This window comes from Myotis nattereri (genome assembly GCF_964212035.1).
Source record: "Myotis nattereri genome assembly, chromosome: 3".
NCBI lineage: Eukaryota > Metazoa > Chordata > Mammalia > Chiroptera > Vespertilionidae > Myotis > Myotis nattereri.
In genome coordinates this window covers 209,375,359-209,388,094 of record NC_138077.1, presented here as the reverse complement: position 1 = coordinate 209,388,094, position 12,736 = coordinate 209,375,359, and the positions used below count along the sequence as shown (strand labels likewise).

General features: G+C 51.7%; 1 protein-coding gene across 1 annotated transcript in view; it reads left to right on the top strand.

Annotated features, from left to right (window-relative positions):
• VPS13D (vacuolar protein sorting 13 homolog D) overlaps positions 1-12,736 on the top strand; it is a 221,701-nt gene that overhangs the window by 185,191 nt on the left and 23,774 nt on the right. The gene's annotated exons all lie outside the window — the stretch shown is intronic.

Here is a 12,736-nt window from a genome sequence, read left to right as displayed (position 1 = left end):
TCTCTGTCCTCAGTGGATTTACTTTAATACCTAGAGGAAACTATTTCTAATGAGCATGGGTTGCACATATGGGCCCTTTTAGAACAAAGGTTCTCAAAACAGGGTCTGGGGACCCCTGAGCAAATCTTTCAGGGACCCGTAAGGTCAAACCTATTTTTAGATATGAACTCATATACAATTAGGTGACTGTTTTATAATATTCTCTAATCAATGCACAGTGGAGTTTTGCAGAAGCTGAACAATGTGTGATATTGCACTAGATTGACGTAGGGGCTGATAAGAGAATGCAGCTGTTCTCTGCAGCGACGTAGAGACTTGCAGAAATGGAAAACAGTGCCCCTGTCTCACCTTCTGTGATTCCACGAATGTGCCACCAGCAGCCTGCACCTGGTTAATTTGCTTAACCAGCGGCTCTGTTTGAGAATATGGTGATGACCCCTCATCCTGCTGATAGATGGCACATATCGGCAGTGGTGGATTAATGAGGATTAAACTGCAGGAGCCACTGTAACGTGATGCTTCGCTCTGGCTTCCTGCCAGCAGTTGTCAGCCCTCCTGGTTTGCTCCTGACTTTTACTGGGTTCCTTGAAATACCAATTGGAAAGATGTTATCACGTATCAGAAAGACTTTTCACAATAATTCACCTAATTTAGTCCTTCACCTTCACCTACTGTCCCAATAAATTTTAGCTTCGGCGGCATGGAAAGTGCGGGGCCGATTACTTCAAAGTGCGAGGTCCGTCTTGTCAAAAGCCCACTTGATGGCTCGCTCTGCCCTGAGCTCCATCAGGAAACTGAGAAGGTTTATCTGTGTCAGAGTTTACTTGGCAAAACCTCGGCTTCCTACCCGAGCGAGCTGGTGGGGCGGGACAAGCCCGCAGTGTTTGGATAAGCCCTTTGAACTCCCGTGGAAAGCAGTTTTTATGAGGCAGTTGTTCTGTGTTAACGCCAGAGCCAGCTCCTAGTAGGTCCCCAAACATACTTCAAACATAGATCATGGCAGAGGTGACCCAAGCCTTTTCATAAAGTCCTAGAACGGCAGAAAACTTCAAAGGGGCAAACTTGTCATTACGAGGCTGACGGGTGACAGGAATCCGGCGAACCTGGTGGGTTAGGTGGTGGGTTACCTCCCGGAGCGCTGCGGGGATGGGCAGGGGTGAGCGTGGCCCCGGCAGGAGGGTGAGCCCCCCCTCCGAAGGCGCTAAAGGCCAGATTGCTGCTTATAGAGTGCCTTCATACTCTTGTGAGCAGATGCAAACCTCAAAGAGTTTTTATGTCTTTGTTTGAACTATTGAGGGGCCCCACAGATTCAATTTAGATAATTCTGAACTTGTGATATTTAGATCCAATTGCTTAGTAAGCAGACCAGTTCAAGAGCAGGCAAATTGGCAGTAGAAATTCATTAACTAGTTAAGTGTTGACCTATTTCCGTATTCCAGGCATGTGATAGATATTAAGTGCTGAGAATATTTAAATACTTGAGAACAAACTGCTTTGAAGAATCTTCTAGATTCTTGAGCATCATCAAACTGTTTTAGTCTACATGTTAAAGCAAGTTTCCTTCAGCTTTCTTGAAGTAACCCGTTATTAGTGATTTTACTTGCCATTTGTTCTTGAAAACAACAAAATTGCATGTGTGTGATGATGGATATTGTGGAGGTTTGGTACATAGAGGTATTTTTTCCAGTCTTATTACCAGGCCTTTCACAGATCTTTCAAAACAAATCGTTATAGTTTAACTAATGGTTTATAATTGGCTAATGAGCTCTTGATTTTTTTCGATTATTCTTTATGCCTTATACATATTTCCTAAATATTATTTAGTATCTACAATTAATAAGGATAGTGTTTTTACTTTATCTCACTATAACAATTTAAAAATATTTTTCAAATTAAATTTTACTTTATCAAAATAAACAAATATCCACACTTGTATTTTTTAAATCCTCACCTGAGAACATATTTATTTATTTACTTATAAAGAGAAGAACAGAGAGAGAGAGAGAAACATCAATGTGAGAGTAACATCAATTGGCTGCCTCCTGCATGTGCCCCGACCAGGGCCAGGGATTGAACCTACAATCTTTTGGTGTGCAGGACGAAACTTCAACCAGCTGAGCCACCGGCCAGCGAGGGCAGTAACTTCTTGGAAAAAAAAAAAGTTTTTTATCTGCCTATTACTAATTTATCCATAAACTCTCCTCTGTGTGTTTAGAAATATATTAAGTAATTTGCCAGTTTCTTGGAAATCCCTTCTCTAGATGGCTCTGCTCCTCCGTGGGACTGGTTGCTTTCTAGGTCTGTGCTGTTCGTGCCCTAGTCCTCCTGAGTTTCATTTGTGCATTTGGTCTTTTTCTTTCATGAACAGAGACTGTTCCCAGATGTTTGGTGACTCTTGACTCTCTGTCTTCTCCCGTGTAAAGATGAGGCACTGACCAGCAGAGTGGGACTTGGGGGTGGAAGGGGCTGGGGGCCTTTCTGGGGGCGGGTCAGCTGGGGAGGGGTGGGGGTGGGTTCTCCTCTCTGGAGGAGGAGCAGGCTGGTTGGGGCTGAGGTAGGGACCTGCAGGTCTAACGCTTCTCACACAGGCTTCTCACCACCTCACTCCATCCTCCCTGTTCCTCTCCTGTGCCCCAGGCCTCCAGAGCGGCTCGGTGCCTCCATCTTTCTGACATTTAGCTGGTTTTCGTACTAATTAGCTTACTGCTTGTGGCTTCCACTCCCTCCGGCTTACATTTCAGCACCACTTGCCCATCTGCTTTTCAGCTTCTAAAATATTGTTGACACCTTCTCTTTATCCTTCTGGATTGGTGCCATTTGCATCCCTCTGCTTTCCCTGTAGAGGGGTCTCTGGACTCAATCTGTCATATTTAATCACAAGTCCTGTAATTTAGACTTTTCACTGATTCATTCAGCCTTTCTTGGTGTCCTTTCCCTTCCACATCCAGCTAGTAACTCCGAATTAATGTGGTTTCGCTGAAATCCGTTATTTCTGCTAAAACGGTCTTGAAGTATGGGGGCATTAAAAGATAAGAGTAACGTTCTTGTTGACGTTTTTAACCCTTGGCTGTGATGCTGGCACTGTCCTGTGTGTTTTCCATGGATCATCTCGCTCGGTCGGCACAACCACTTTTGAGCAGTGTGCTTAGCAGCCAGTGCCTCTTTCCCGGGAAGATTTAGGCTGGAGAGAGGTCGCTGCGAGTTGCGAGTCCCAACCCAGCTTCACGTCTGGTACTGGTCTTTAATCTCCCGTCCTGTGTGTTGTAAAGAAACAGGTTGTAGAAGGCTCTTGTCAGATCCCAGGAGCATGAAAGAAGTAGCACACCCCACAGCGGTGACATGGCCCTGTCGCCGCCCCTCATTGAACCATAAAAGCTATTCCGAGGGGCCGGCAGCTGGGGAGTGACTGCGCTTAGATCCTGGGTGCTGATGGGTGTCTGGTAGTTTCCAAGGGAAGTTGCTGAAAGTTTTCTTATCTTGACACTCCAAGGGCAAGAGGTCTTTCTTCAAAGAGGGCGCTTGTTTCAGAAGGAGACGTGGAAAGAACATAAAATCACAGGTCTCCCCCGTTCTGGGGAGAGATGGAAGGCGCCTGTGGTGGCCAGTGTGAAAAGCAAGCAGGCATGTGCAGGAATGAGAGGGCGCTCCCACGGCACCGTTTGGTTCCCACGGCTGTGGCAGGAGGTCAGAGGGCAATGAGGAGTCAGACAGCCTGGCTTGAGTCATCCCACTGCTGTTTCTTAGCTGTGGCCTGGAGCCGTCCCCTCCCCCACTCGTGTCTCTGAGGTGAGATGCCTTTGACTCACGTGGACTGGGAATAATAATGCCTACCTCGGTGGGTGGCGATGTGGATTAAATGATGTATGTGAAGCTCTTAGCTTGACATGTGGCGTGTAATTAGGGCTCAGGAAATGGCATCTGTGTCAGGATTCTCTCTGAATATGAGACGTGGGTGAAACAGGGATTGTGTCTTGCAGACCACTTGCTGTAGTGCTAAGGCGAGGAGTTCCTACACTTTGCTGGGCTTGGGTCCTTCCCATCCTTTCTTCACACGCAGACAGTTCAGTTCAGGCCTGCCAACCTGTGACAGTCACGTGGGTGGCTTTGCTGGGTGGAGGAACTCACCTGGGCTGTCCGCCTTTGTGTGTGAGAACCGCACCGGAAAAGGTGTGCAGAGGCCACGAACTTGCCCTGAACCCGCTGGGAAGAGCAGGTGATCCCAAACTATTGTTAGTGTCTGCTGTAAATGATATGCCTCTGGGTTCGAGCAGAGTTCAGCCAAAAGCCCCACATGACATGGAAATCTGTCCCGGAGCCAGGTTTGGCGGGTCAGAGTTATGTAGCGAATGTCTCCAAGCGTTGGCATCTGCAATCTGCCGAGGGCAGGGCGGCCGAGAATGATGGAGTGCCTGCGGACACCGGGCAGGGGCATGTGGCCCTGGAACAGCTGACATGCTGCTTCAGCCACTGCTGCGCATCCAGCTCCTCTGATAAACAGCTTAAAAGCATTACGTGGCTTGGAAAGCATTCTTCAAAAACGGTTATGCTTTCCAGACGCATGACAGTCCCTGGTGAGCCCTGGTGGAGGGTTTGACTCGTAGAACCCGACACCCTTCGGTGGGGCTGCTGGAACCATCCAGGGCTTATCTGTCTGACTCCCGCCAGGACCGGCTCACAACAATGTTATCGTGTAGGTCGGGGCCCCCAATGTCTGTTAAAAAAAACAACACACACACACACACACACACAAACTGCTCTCAGTTCTGGGCTAGAGTTTAAAGGAAAAACTATGTCTTTCATTTGCAGCGAGGTATGATGGGCTCTTTAAAACGCTGCTTTCATCAGCCCTTTAGTTCCTGGGTCTGCAGGATGAAAGTACGATAAGTCGGGATTATTGTGAGGCTTCGGGCCTTTGAAAATGAGCTTCCTCTAAGTTATAAATGTTCATTTCGTGGCTCGTTCCGAAGCTCATCTTCCCATTTGTCCTGTTTCCAGAAATGCAGCTCCTGTTGCCTTTTGCACCCCCTAGGAAATTCTCAGGGTCACCGGGCAAGGGAGGTGGCTCCGGGGGGAGGCCTCCAGGCGCGGCCACTCATGTGGGACTTGGACTCGATAGACCCAGGTGATGAGTACAGCGTGCTCTAGTGAGAGATTTTAAAGAAACTGTCGTTGAGGTCTAATAGATCACAGATTCTTTTTAACTGCAGGGGGAGGATTCGTGGAATTTTATTATTCCCAGAGTGCCGAGGCGGAGCTGACAGAGTAGCACAGAGCATCCGTCTGATGTGCTGTGGCGAAGTGACAGCAGTTCACATTCCTCTTTTGTTACTCCTCACCCGAGGATATGGTTTTTTGTATGTGTTTTTTATTTGTGTGTTTGACTGATTGCTTTTTAGAGCAAGAGGAAGGTGTACAGTGATATTTCATTTTAGTTTTAATTTGTATTTTCCTGAGAGTGATAGTGCACATTTTTTCATATGCTTTTTGGCCCTTTGTATATATATTTTTAAATATATTTTTATTGATATCAGAGAGAAAGAGAGAGGGAGAGAGAGAAACCTCAATGATGAGAGAGGATCATTGATCGGCTGCCTCCTGCACACCCCCTGTTGGGGACTGAGCCTGCAACCTGGGCATGTGCCCTTGACCAGATTCGAACCCGGGACCCTTCAGTCCGCAGGCCAGCGCTCTATCCACTGAGCCAAACAAGCTAGGGCTGTCTATGTCTTTTGTGAAGTATTGCTTGAGGGAGAGAAACATTGATGTGAGAGAGAAACATCCGTCGGTTGCCTCCCTTACATGCCCCGACCAGGGATCAAACCCGCAGCCTAGGTATGTGCCCTGAGCGGGAATCGAACCTGCAGCCTTTTGGTGCACAGGACAACGCTCCAACCCGCTGAGCCACCTGGCCAGGGCAGCAGTTCACATTCTTTTAAGATATCAGTGGAGGATCACTTCCTCCTCAACTCAGGTCTCCATGGTCAAAATAACCCATCTGGCTGTTCCCGTTGGTATCGGAGGCGGAGGCAGCATGACAAGAGGACTGCAAATGGGGACACCAGAGCCCTGGGTCCAGCAGACACTGCTCTTGTTTTGTGGCCCTGTGCAAACAGCTTTTTATTGCCCCTCACGTCAGCCTCCCCACTCCAAAGGACAGAGGTCCTTCCTCCCCTGGCTGAGGTGAAGAACTTGTGGGGTAACTCCCTGGAAGAATGGGGGGCGGGGAGGGGCATTCCTGGGGCTGGGTCTGCATCCAGGAGCAGAAAGCCCAGGCAGGGCATATGAAAGCTCGATAATGTTACCGCACAGTACCAAGGCAGTGGGCTGATCTGAGGCAGGTGCACCTAAAATATCGTCAGCAGCCCGGCCCTTGCCGAGCCTCATCCGGGCTGAGCTCCATTTAAGTTGGTTACATCTCATCCGCCGAGGGGTTGAATGTGTGGCTTCAGCCCCCCCTCTGACCTCACCTCTGGGAAGACTAAAGTGGCCCGGACGGGACAGGCTGGGTCACAGGAGGGAGGCCGTGAGGACAGCCTGCATAGCGTACAACAGCCAGGCAAGCTGTGGTCCATGGACCACTTCCCCTTGCTCGGTCATGGTGGAGGCGTCTGGTGTTCACAGTTCCATTAGCTGATGGCCAAGAAATCCGTGTTAAAACAAACAAAAAAAGCCTTGACTGAGGCCATTTTGCACCAAGAAGGGGTGTGTTTGGTGTGAAAAAGCAGATTCCAAAACGTATTTCCTTTTAGTTCTCAAACTCGTATCAAATTAGTCGTCCTCAGCCCTGCCCGCAGTGCCAGCGTCGAGAGCAGAGCTGGGTGGCTCATGGAGCAGGCGACCCTGAGAGCACAGGGAGAAGTGGGCAGCAGTGGCTGCTACGTCCTGATGCCAGCAGCCTGGTTCCTGCCCTTTGGGAGTCTGGCCTCTGGTGATGGTATGTCCTTGGAATGTGGTCATCAGAGTGACCCTGAGATGGAGAACCTCCAGTAGGAAGAGGGGCATCCAGGTGGCTGTTTGTAAATTCTCAAAGTCTGTCGCATTCTCAGGGATGGGTCCAGTTTTTCAAATTTCAGTGTGTCAGAGAGTGTCGGTGCGTCTGGGCGCACGCGTGGGCCATGTAAGCCTCCAGGAGCCCTTCCATTACGCACCAACACCTCGCGGAGGCTGGATTCGTTTATGACTGAGTGGAACCTGTGTGATAATGCGTGTGCAAGTGCTGTGTAGATGGTCCCGGGAGATGTGAGGCCTTATTATGACTAAAGATTTAATTGGACCCTGAACTCGTATATGAATACCTAGAGACAGATTGAATGGATTACACCTTTTTCTCGAGAATTTCCTAAATTAGGCCAACTAACTTTTTCTTGCCTATTCTTCTCTGACTTAAGAGTGGCTTATTTTTCACAAATGAAAACAAATCATATACAAGAACTATCATAGGCAAGCAGTTCTCAGTAGCAAGCTACAGTTCCCTGTGATCCGCTCCTCCCATGGCACCTCCTGGCCACTCCCGGAAAGGTGCCTCTGGCTTTGAAACGACAAGTCCACTAGCTCCTGTCGGACCATCAGCCCAGGGGACGAGGAAGAGGGAAGAGGCGAAGAGGTGAGAACGTGTGCAGCTTCCATTCAGAAACACCCGTTTCAGGAAGCAGCTCCTCTCACCTTCAGGCTGAACCAGGAGTTGATTCAAAACAGATCCCTGGCTTCCCTCGGCTCCACCAGAGAAGCCGGCCTCTCCCAGAATTGGAAAGCTTGTGTGCGTGTTGCTGCTGGTAGGGGTTGCCGGTTTTATTTTCAAGCAGGCTCAGGCCCTTGTCTTTTATTGCCCAACAGTGGCTGAAGGACCAAGCTGGCGGGCGACCACTCGCGGTCACCATGACTCCCCTCAGAGACCCGGTGCTCTCACCGTGCCTTTGGTGAGATTGGGTTTGGGGTGCTTTCTCTCTGTTCCTCTCACTCCTTCTTGCGCTGTTCCGCTTGGACTCACCGAGGCACCACAGACACACACAATGGGCCCTGGGTTCACGGCCCCTGGGGCCCTGGACTCAGCTCTGGATGACTCCACTCTCTGGCCATCAGGGCAGCCTCTGGGGTGAGCTGCAGGGCACCCCTCACTCCACAGCCCTGCCATCAGGCTGCTTCTGAGCGCTTTGGGCACTAGTCAGATATGAAAATCGAGGATGAGAGTGAACGGCAGCACGGAGGTTCTGTTGCAGGGGACCCTTTGCTTGATTCCAGGGGACTGACGCTGGTGTGCACGCTCCCTCCCAGACTCTGTACACGCACACGCGTGATCCCATGCACTGCCCACGAATACCACCTGTGGCTTTGGAATGACAAATCCATTAACTCTATCTGACCATCAGCGCAGTGGATAAGGAAATCTCACCAAAGACCTGATGAGAAGGCCTGAGAATCAGTTTAATCTTTTCTTATTAACACTGAAAACATGACCAGCTCCTAGTCAGTGCCTGCACTCCATCCCCGTGGGACCTGGGAGGCTGGAAGATGGCCGTAGAGCCACGGAGCCGTTGGCTGTATGATGGGCCAGTGCCCCAGACCCACGAGTTCACGTGGCAGCGCCATGTGGGAGGACGTGGTCGTTGATTCATAGAAGATTAGTCGGTAATCAGCCTGAAGACTGTGCTTCTGTGAGAACAGTGCAGTCCTACATTCAGGAGCAGCTCAGGGCCAAATGTCGGGGCCCAGGGCCTGCTGGGATGGGGTTTTACACTTGGGCTGTCCTTTTGCCCTTCCACTGAACTCTTTTCATTTCAGTTGTGAGCAAACAGTCAGCGCCTGAACTAACAACCCTGCAGTCGTCCGAAGCACAGCTCGCTTACAGTACCGAACAAAGGGAGGGAGGGCCGCGTGGGCCGGCCCAGGCCAAGGAATGCGGCTTCGGGGTTCTGCTCCATAAATTTAACCAGCACGACGAAAAGGAGATAATATGAGCCTTCGTGATGATCTGAAAGGGGGAGGTTCTGTGTCCCATTGATTGCGGTCTGGCCCGATGCCAGGCCCAAGCCTGACCGACAGTTGAACCATATCGTTAAGGCGTGTAATACAGCTCGAGTCTTGTACTGCCGCCAATGAGTACATATCCACAGGGCAAAAGTTTATAAAGAGTTGAGGCTGTCCTGTTTAACCCTCTCACACTGCATGTAATAGACCCAGCTGCCACTCAGAGCTCGCCCATCGGAGGTCAGAGAAGAAAGCCTGCACGCCCCTTCCCTTCAGACAGCCTTTCAGGACTGGGGAGCGGGAAGCAGCGCTGCCTGGAGGGTCACGGCTCGGTAATGTTTCCCTCCGGAGCAGCGAGGCAGTCTGCCCCCTCCCCCGGCCAGAAACGGGACACCCTCGCGCTGCAGTCAGAGGAGCTCTGTGTTTGCAGTATAATGTTGCCGAAGGAAACGGGGCTGACACAACAGGAAACCTACCCGTCTCCGAGGAGGCTGCGCCGGTGGCAGAGGTGCTGGGATGCCGGCTGTGGAGCGCTGTTGCCGAGCTGCCGAGGCCCGATGATCCCTCTCCTTTCCTTGCCGCCCAGCCTCCTTGCAGGCGGTGAATGGCCTCGTTGTCTGGCTTCCCACAGCCGAGCTGAAACGCTAGAGCAGGGCAGGTGGAGAGCTGACCCCCGGAGTGGCCTGTCCACCAGGGTGCTGCCTGTCGGGGCACCATCCTCCTGGGGAGGGCGTGGGGAAGCCTAGGTGCTCGCAGTCACCTGCTTCGAGTAAAGGGACAGGCACCAGGCTTTGGTGTAAGGGTCGTCCGAGGACCCTGGGGAAAAAGTGGGTGAGGGTAGCTCTGTCCACCAGCTAGTCTCACCCTTTGCCAGACTGGGGACCTGCCTGTCCTTTGTCCATGCCGCCAGCAAGACCTGGGTTGCTGTCACTTCCAACGCAGGTGGATCCCCGTGCTCTGGATGGCGATGCTCCAGACCTGGAGTGCTTACACAGCCACACACTGTTTTAAGCATTTTACATGAATGACTACTTAATCCTCACAATGGCCCAGTGTGGTGGGTGCTGTCTTTTCCCCATCTTACAGAGGGGAAAGTTGAGGCACAGAGAAGTTGCGTAACTTGCCTGAGGTCTCAAAGGTGGTGAGAGAAGGAACTAGAACCTGAACCCCGGCAGTCAACTGCAGAGCACGCATTCCTGACTTCTGTCCCGCCTCTGGGTCACCTCTCCGTCTCTCCCATCAGAAGCTCCCGTGATTTCAATCTTCCTTTTGATTCTTGGATGTGGAGGGGGAGGAATCCGATATCTGCCTGTGAACCAGAAGATTTGGGGAAAGATACTGTAAACTTTGAGCCTCACAGCGTGCAGGGTGCTTATTGCTGGCTCCCACCTACCAGCCTAACCCAGAACCAGTCGCTGAGCTTTGTGTCCAGGAGCTGTGCCGTCTGGTCCTCTCTTCTGCACACCATCCTTCCCCCACCCCCTCCCCCAACGATGAACCACGCCAGCCTTCCGAGTTCAGAGTTTGCCAGTTTCACCAAAAGGCAGTCAGACATCCTGGTTCCCAACTTGTCTTTGCTCTGCCATCCGGCCGGGTCCATCCCACCATCTGGTTACCTGGGAACTCCGCCCGATGCACAGGACAGGAAAGTCTCGGAAGGAGACAGTCCCTGTGCTTGCCTGTTTTGGCGGCCACGGGTAACTCCTGTGTATCGTGTGGGGTGGGGCCTGGAGAAGGCTCCCAGAAGTAGAAGGGACTGAGGGCTGGCCAGCTCGGAGGCGGTCGGCTTCTATTCGGTCATGCCTCCGGGGTCTGGATGCTTGAGAGGCCTGAAATAGGCTCAGGTAGCGAGTCCCTGGATGGAGGACTCCATGCAGTGACTGCTCACCCCAAAGTCTAGCAGACCTGGGGTGTCTTTTCATGGGCCACCTGTTTGGGGTTCTCTTTGTCGGTATTTGAGCTCATTTGGCATCGAGGAGCTATGCTATGGCTAGTCTTTTGGGATGTGCAGAGAGAAATGCTAAGGGAGTGCTTGAATTGTAGAGAGAAGTGCTGCTGCTCTTTTGAATTATTTTTTTAGTTTAATAAGATGCCATGAGGAAACCAGATGATCCACTAACTGGGATTTATAGAAATCCTTATCTGCAAAAATCTTAGGACAGAAAGGACTAGAAAATTCCAGCGCTTTATGTAACACGCAGAAGGAGGTCTGGTCCCAGCTTCTTGTGTCAGTGATTCTTGGGGGAGGGGCCACGAGGAGCCACATCGTGCCCTGTGTGACTCACCCTCCGCATCAGCGGTGTCCTAGGACTGTCTGCTTCTCTCCACCCCAAGGAACTTGGTCTTTGAAAAGCCACATGCCTGCCCTCCCTGACTGCCTCTGCGCCCCGTCCAGAGGGAGGAACAAACCCTCAGCTGGCAGAGGCTAGAATAGAGGTCTCGTGTTCACTGTTAACACGGTGGGAAGAGATGCTGTTGCCTCCGTCCTGGACAGACTCCCGGTGCACCTACCTTTCCCAGAGGCACAGTGGCCCAGGTGGAAGGGCTGCTCGCAAGCCCGTGTCCCAGTGCCCGGAGGCCAACTGCGAAAAGCACGTGGTGGGCGCAAGCAGCGGCCTGGCACCAGATGTGGGGGGCCTGGATGTGCCGCCCCCTCTGTCTGCAAGGGTCTATCTTCCCTCACTGCCTCCTTGGCTCTCAATGAGTTCTAGCACATTTTGAATCCACAGTTTTTCCCTAGTCCTATAGAGGCAAGCCCAGGTCCAGCCATTTAACTGGTTTCCGTCTAATGGATCTCGCTTCCGAGGAGGACACGTGCTCTGAAGGCTTGGTGTCAGCTCTGGCCCGCGGAGTGCGTCTGATTTTTCTGAAGACATCGAAATGCACCTGAGATGACCCCAAGTCCTTCTCTTTCATTTTTGACTTCTCACCACCTGGACCATTAATTCTGCTGTCAAAGAGGGTGGGGAGAGGAGAACATTTCAAAGCAAAGCTGATTTGGTCTCTGAACCAGCTTGTCTTCTAGGTTGTACTTCACCCTGAGGAGAATCAGGAAGGACAGTCTGTAAGCCCCTGAAATGCAATTTCCAAAGAAACACGAACTTCACTCGAGTGGCTCTGCAGCTGGAAAGCCTCAAAACCAGTTCCAGATGTTCTCCCCCTGCATTAGCAGGAAGGGGGTTTCGGGCAAGCTGGGGGCAGAGTGCCCTTGCTTTTACCTACTCTTAGAGTCCCCTTTGCAGTTCGTGTCGCCTCCCTGGGCTCTTTAGGGAAAGTGCTTTGGGCACCTGGGTCCTTTTTGGCTGTGCATAGCCCCTCCCACTGGTCAGTCAGGACATGCTGCTCTGAGGTGGTCAGTTTCTGCAAGAGAAGCCCTCTCTCCCGCTGTTCAGGGTCAAAAAATAACAGTGCTGGGAAAGTAAGTCAGCCGGGCTGGGGAGGAGCCTTCTGCAGAACACCCTCAGGTGAACACAGCAGCCCCCGCGGTCACCTCCATCCAGTGTAGCGTGGGGCCGGGCTCCCAGTCTTGGGAGAAGCAGCATCCAGAGGAATGGCCCATCCGGGGGCTGCCTCTGGAGAGAGCTCCACTGGGACTCCACTGCCCAGCGAGAGCCACTCCAGGTGAGGCCCGGCCCTGCAGGCTCCTCCTTTCCCAGCCTGCACCCCGCCGCGCTGTGCACAGCGTGTGATGGCAGGAGTGTGTCCTCATTCATGCTTTGCTTCCTAAGTGTGCTTGAGACATGTTGGCATTTGTGCCTGACTGCTCCCTGAA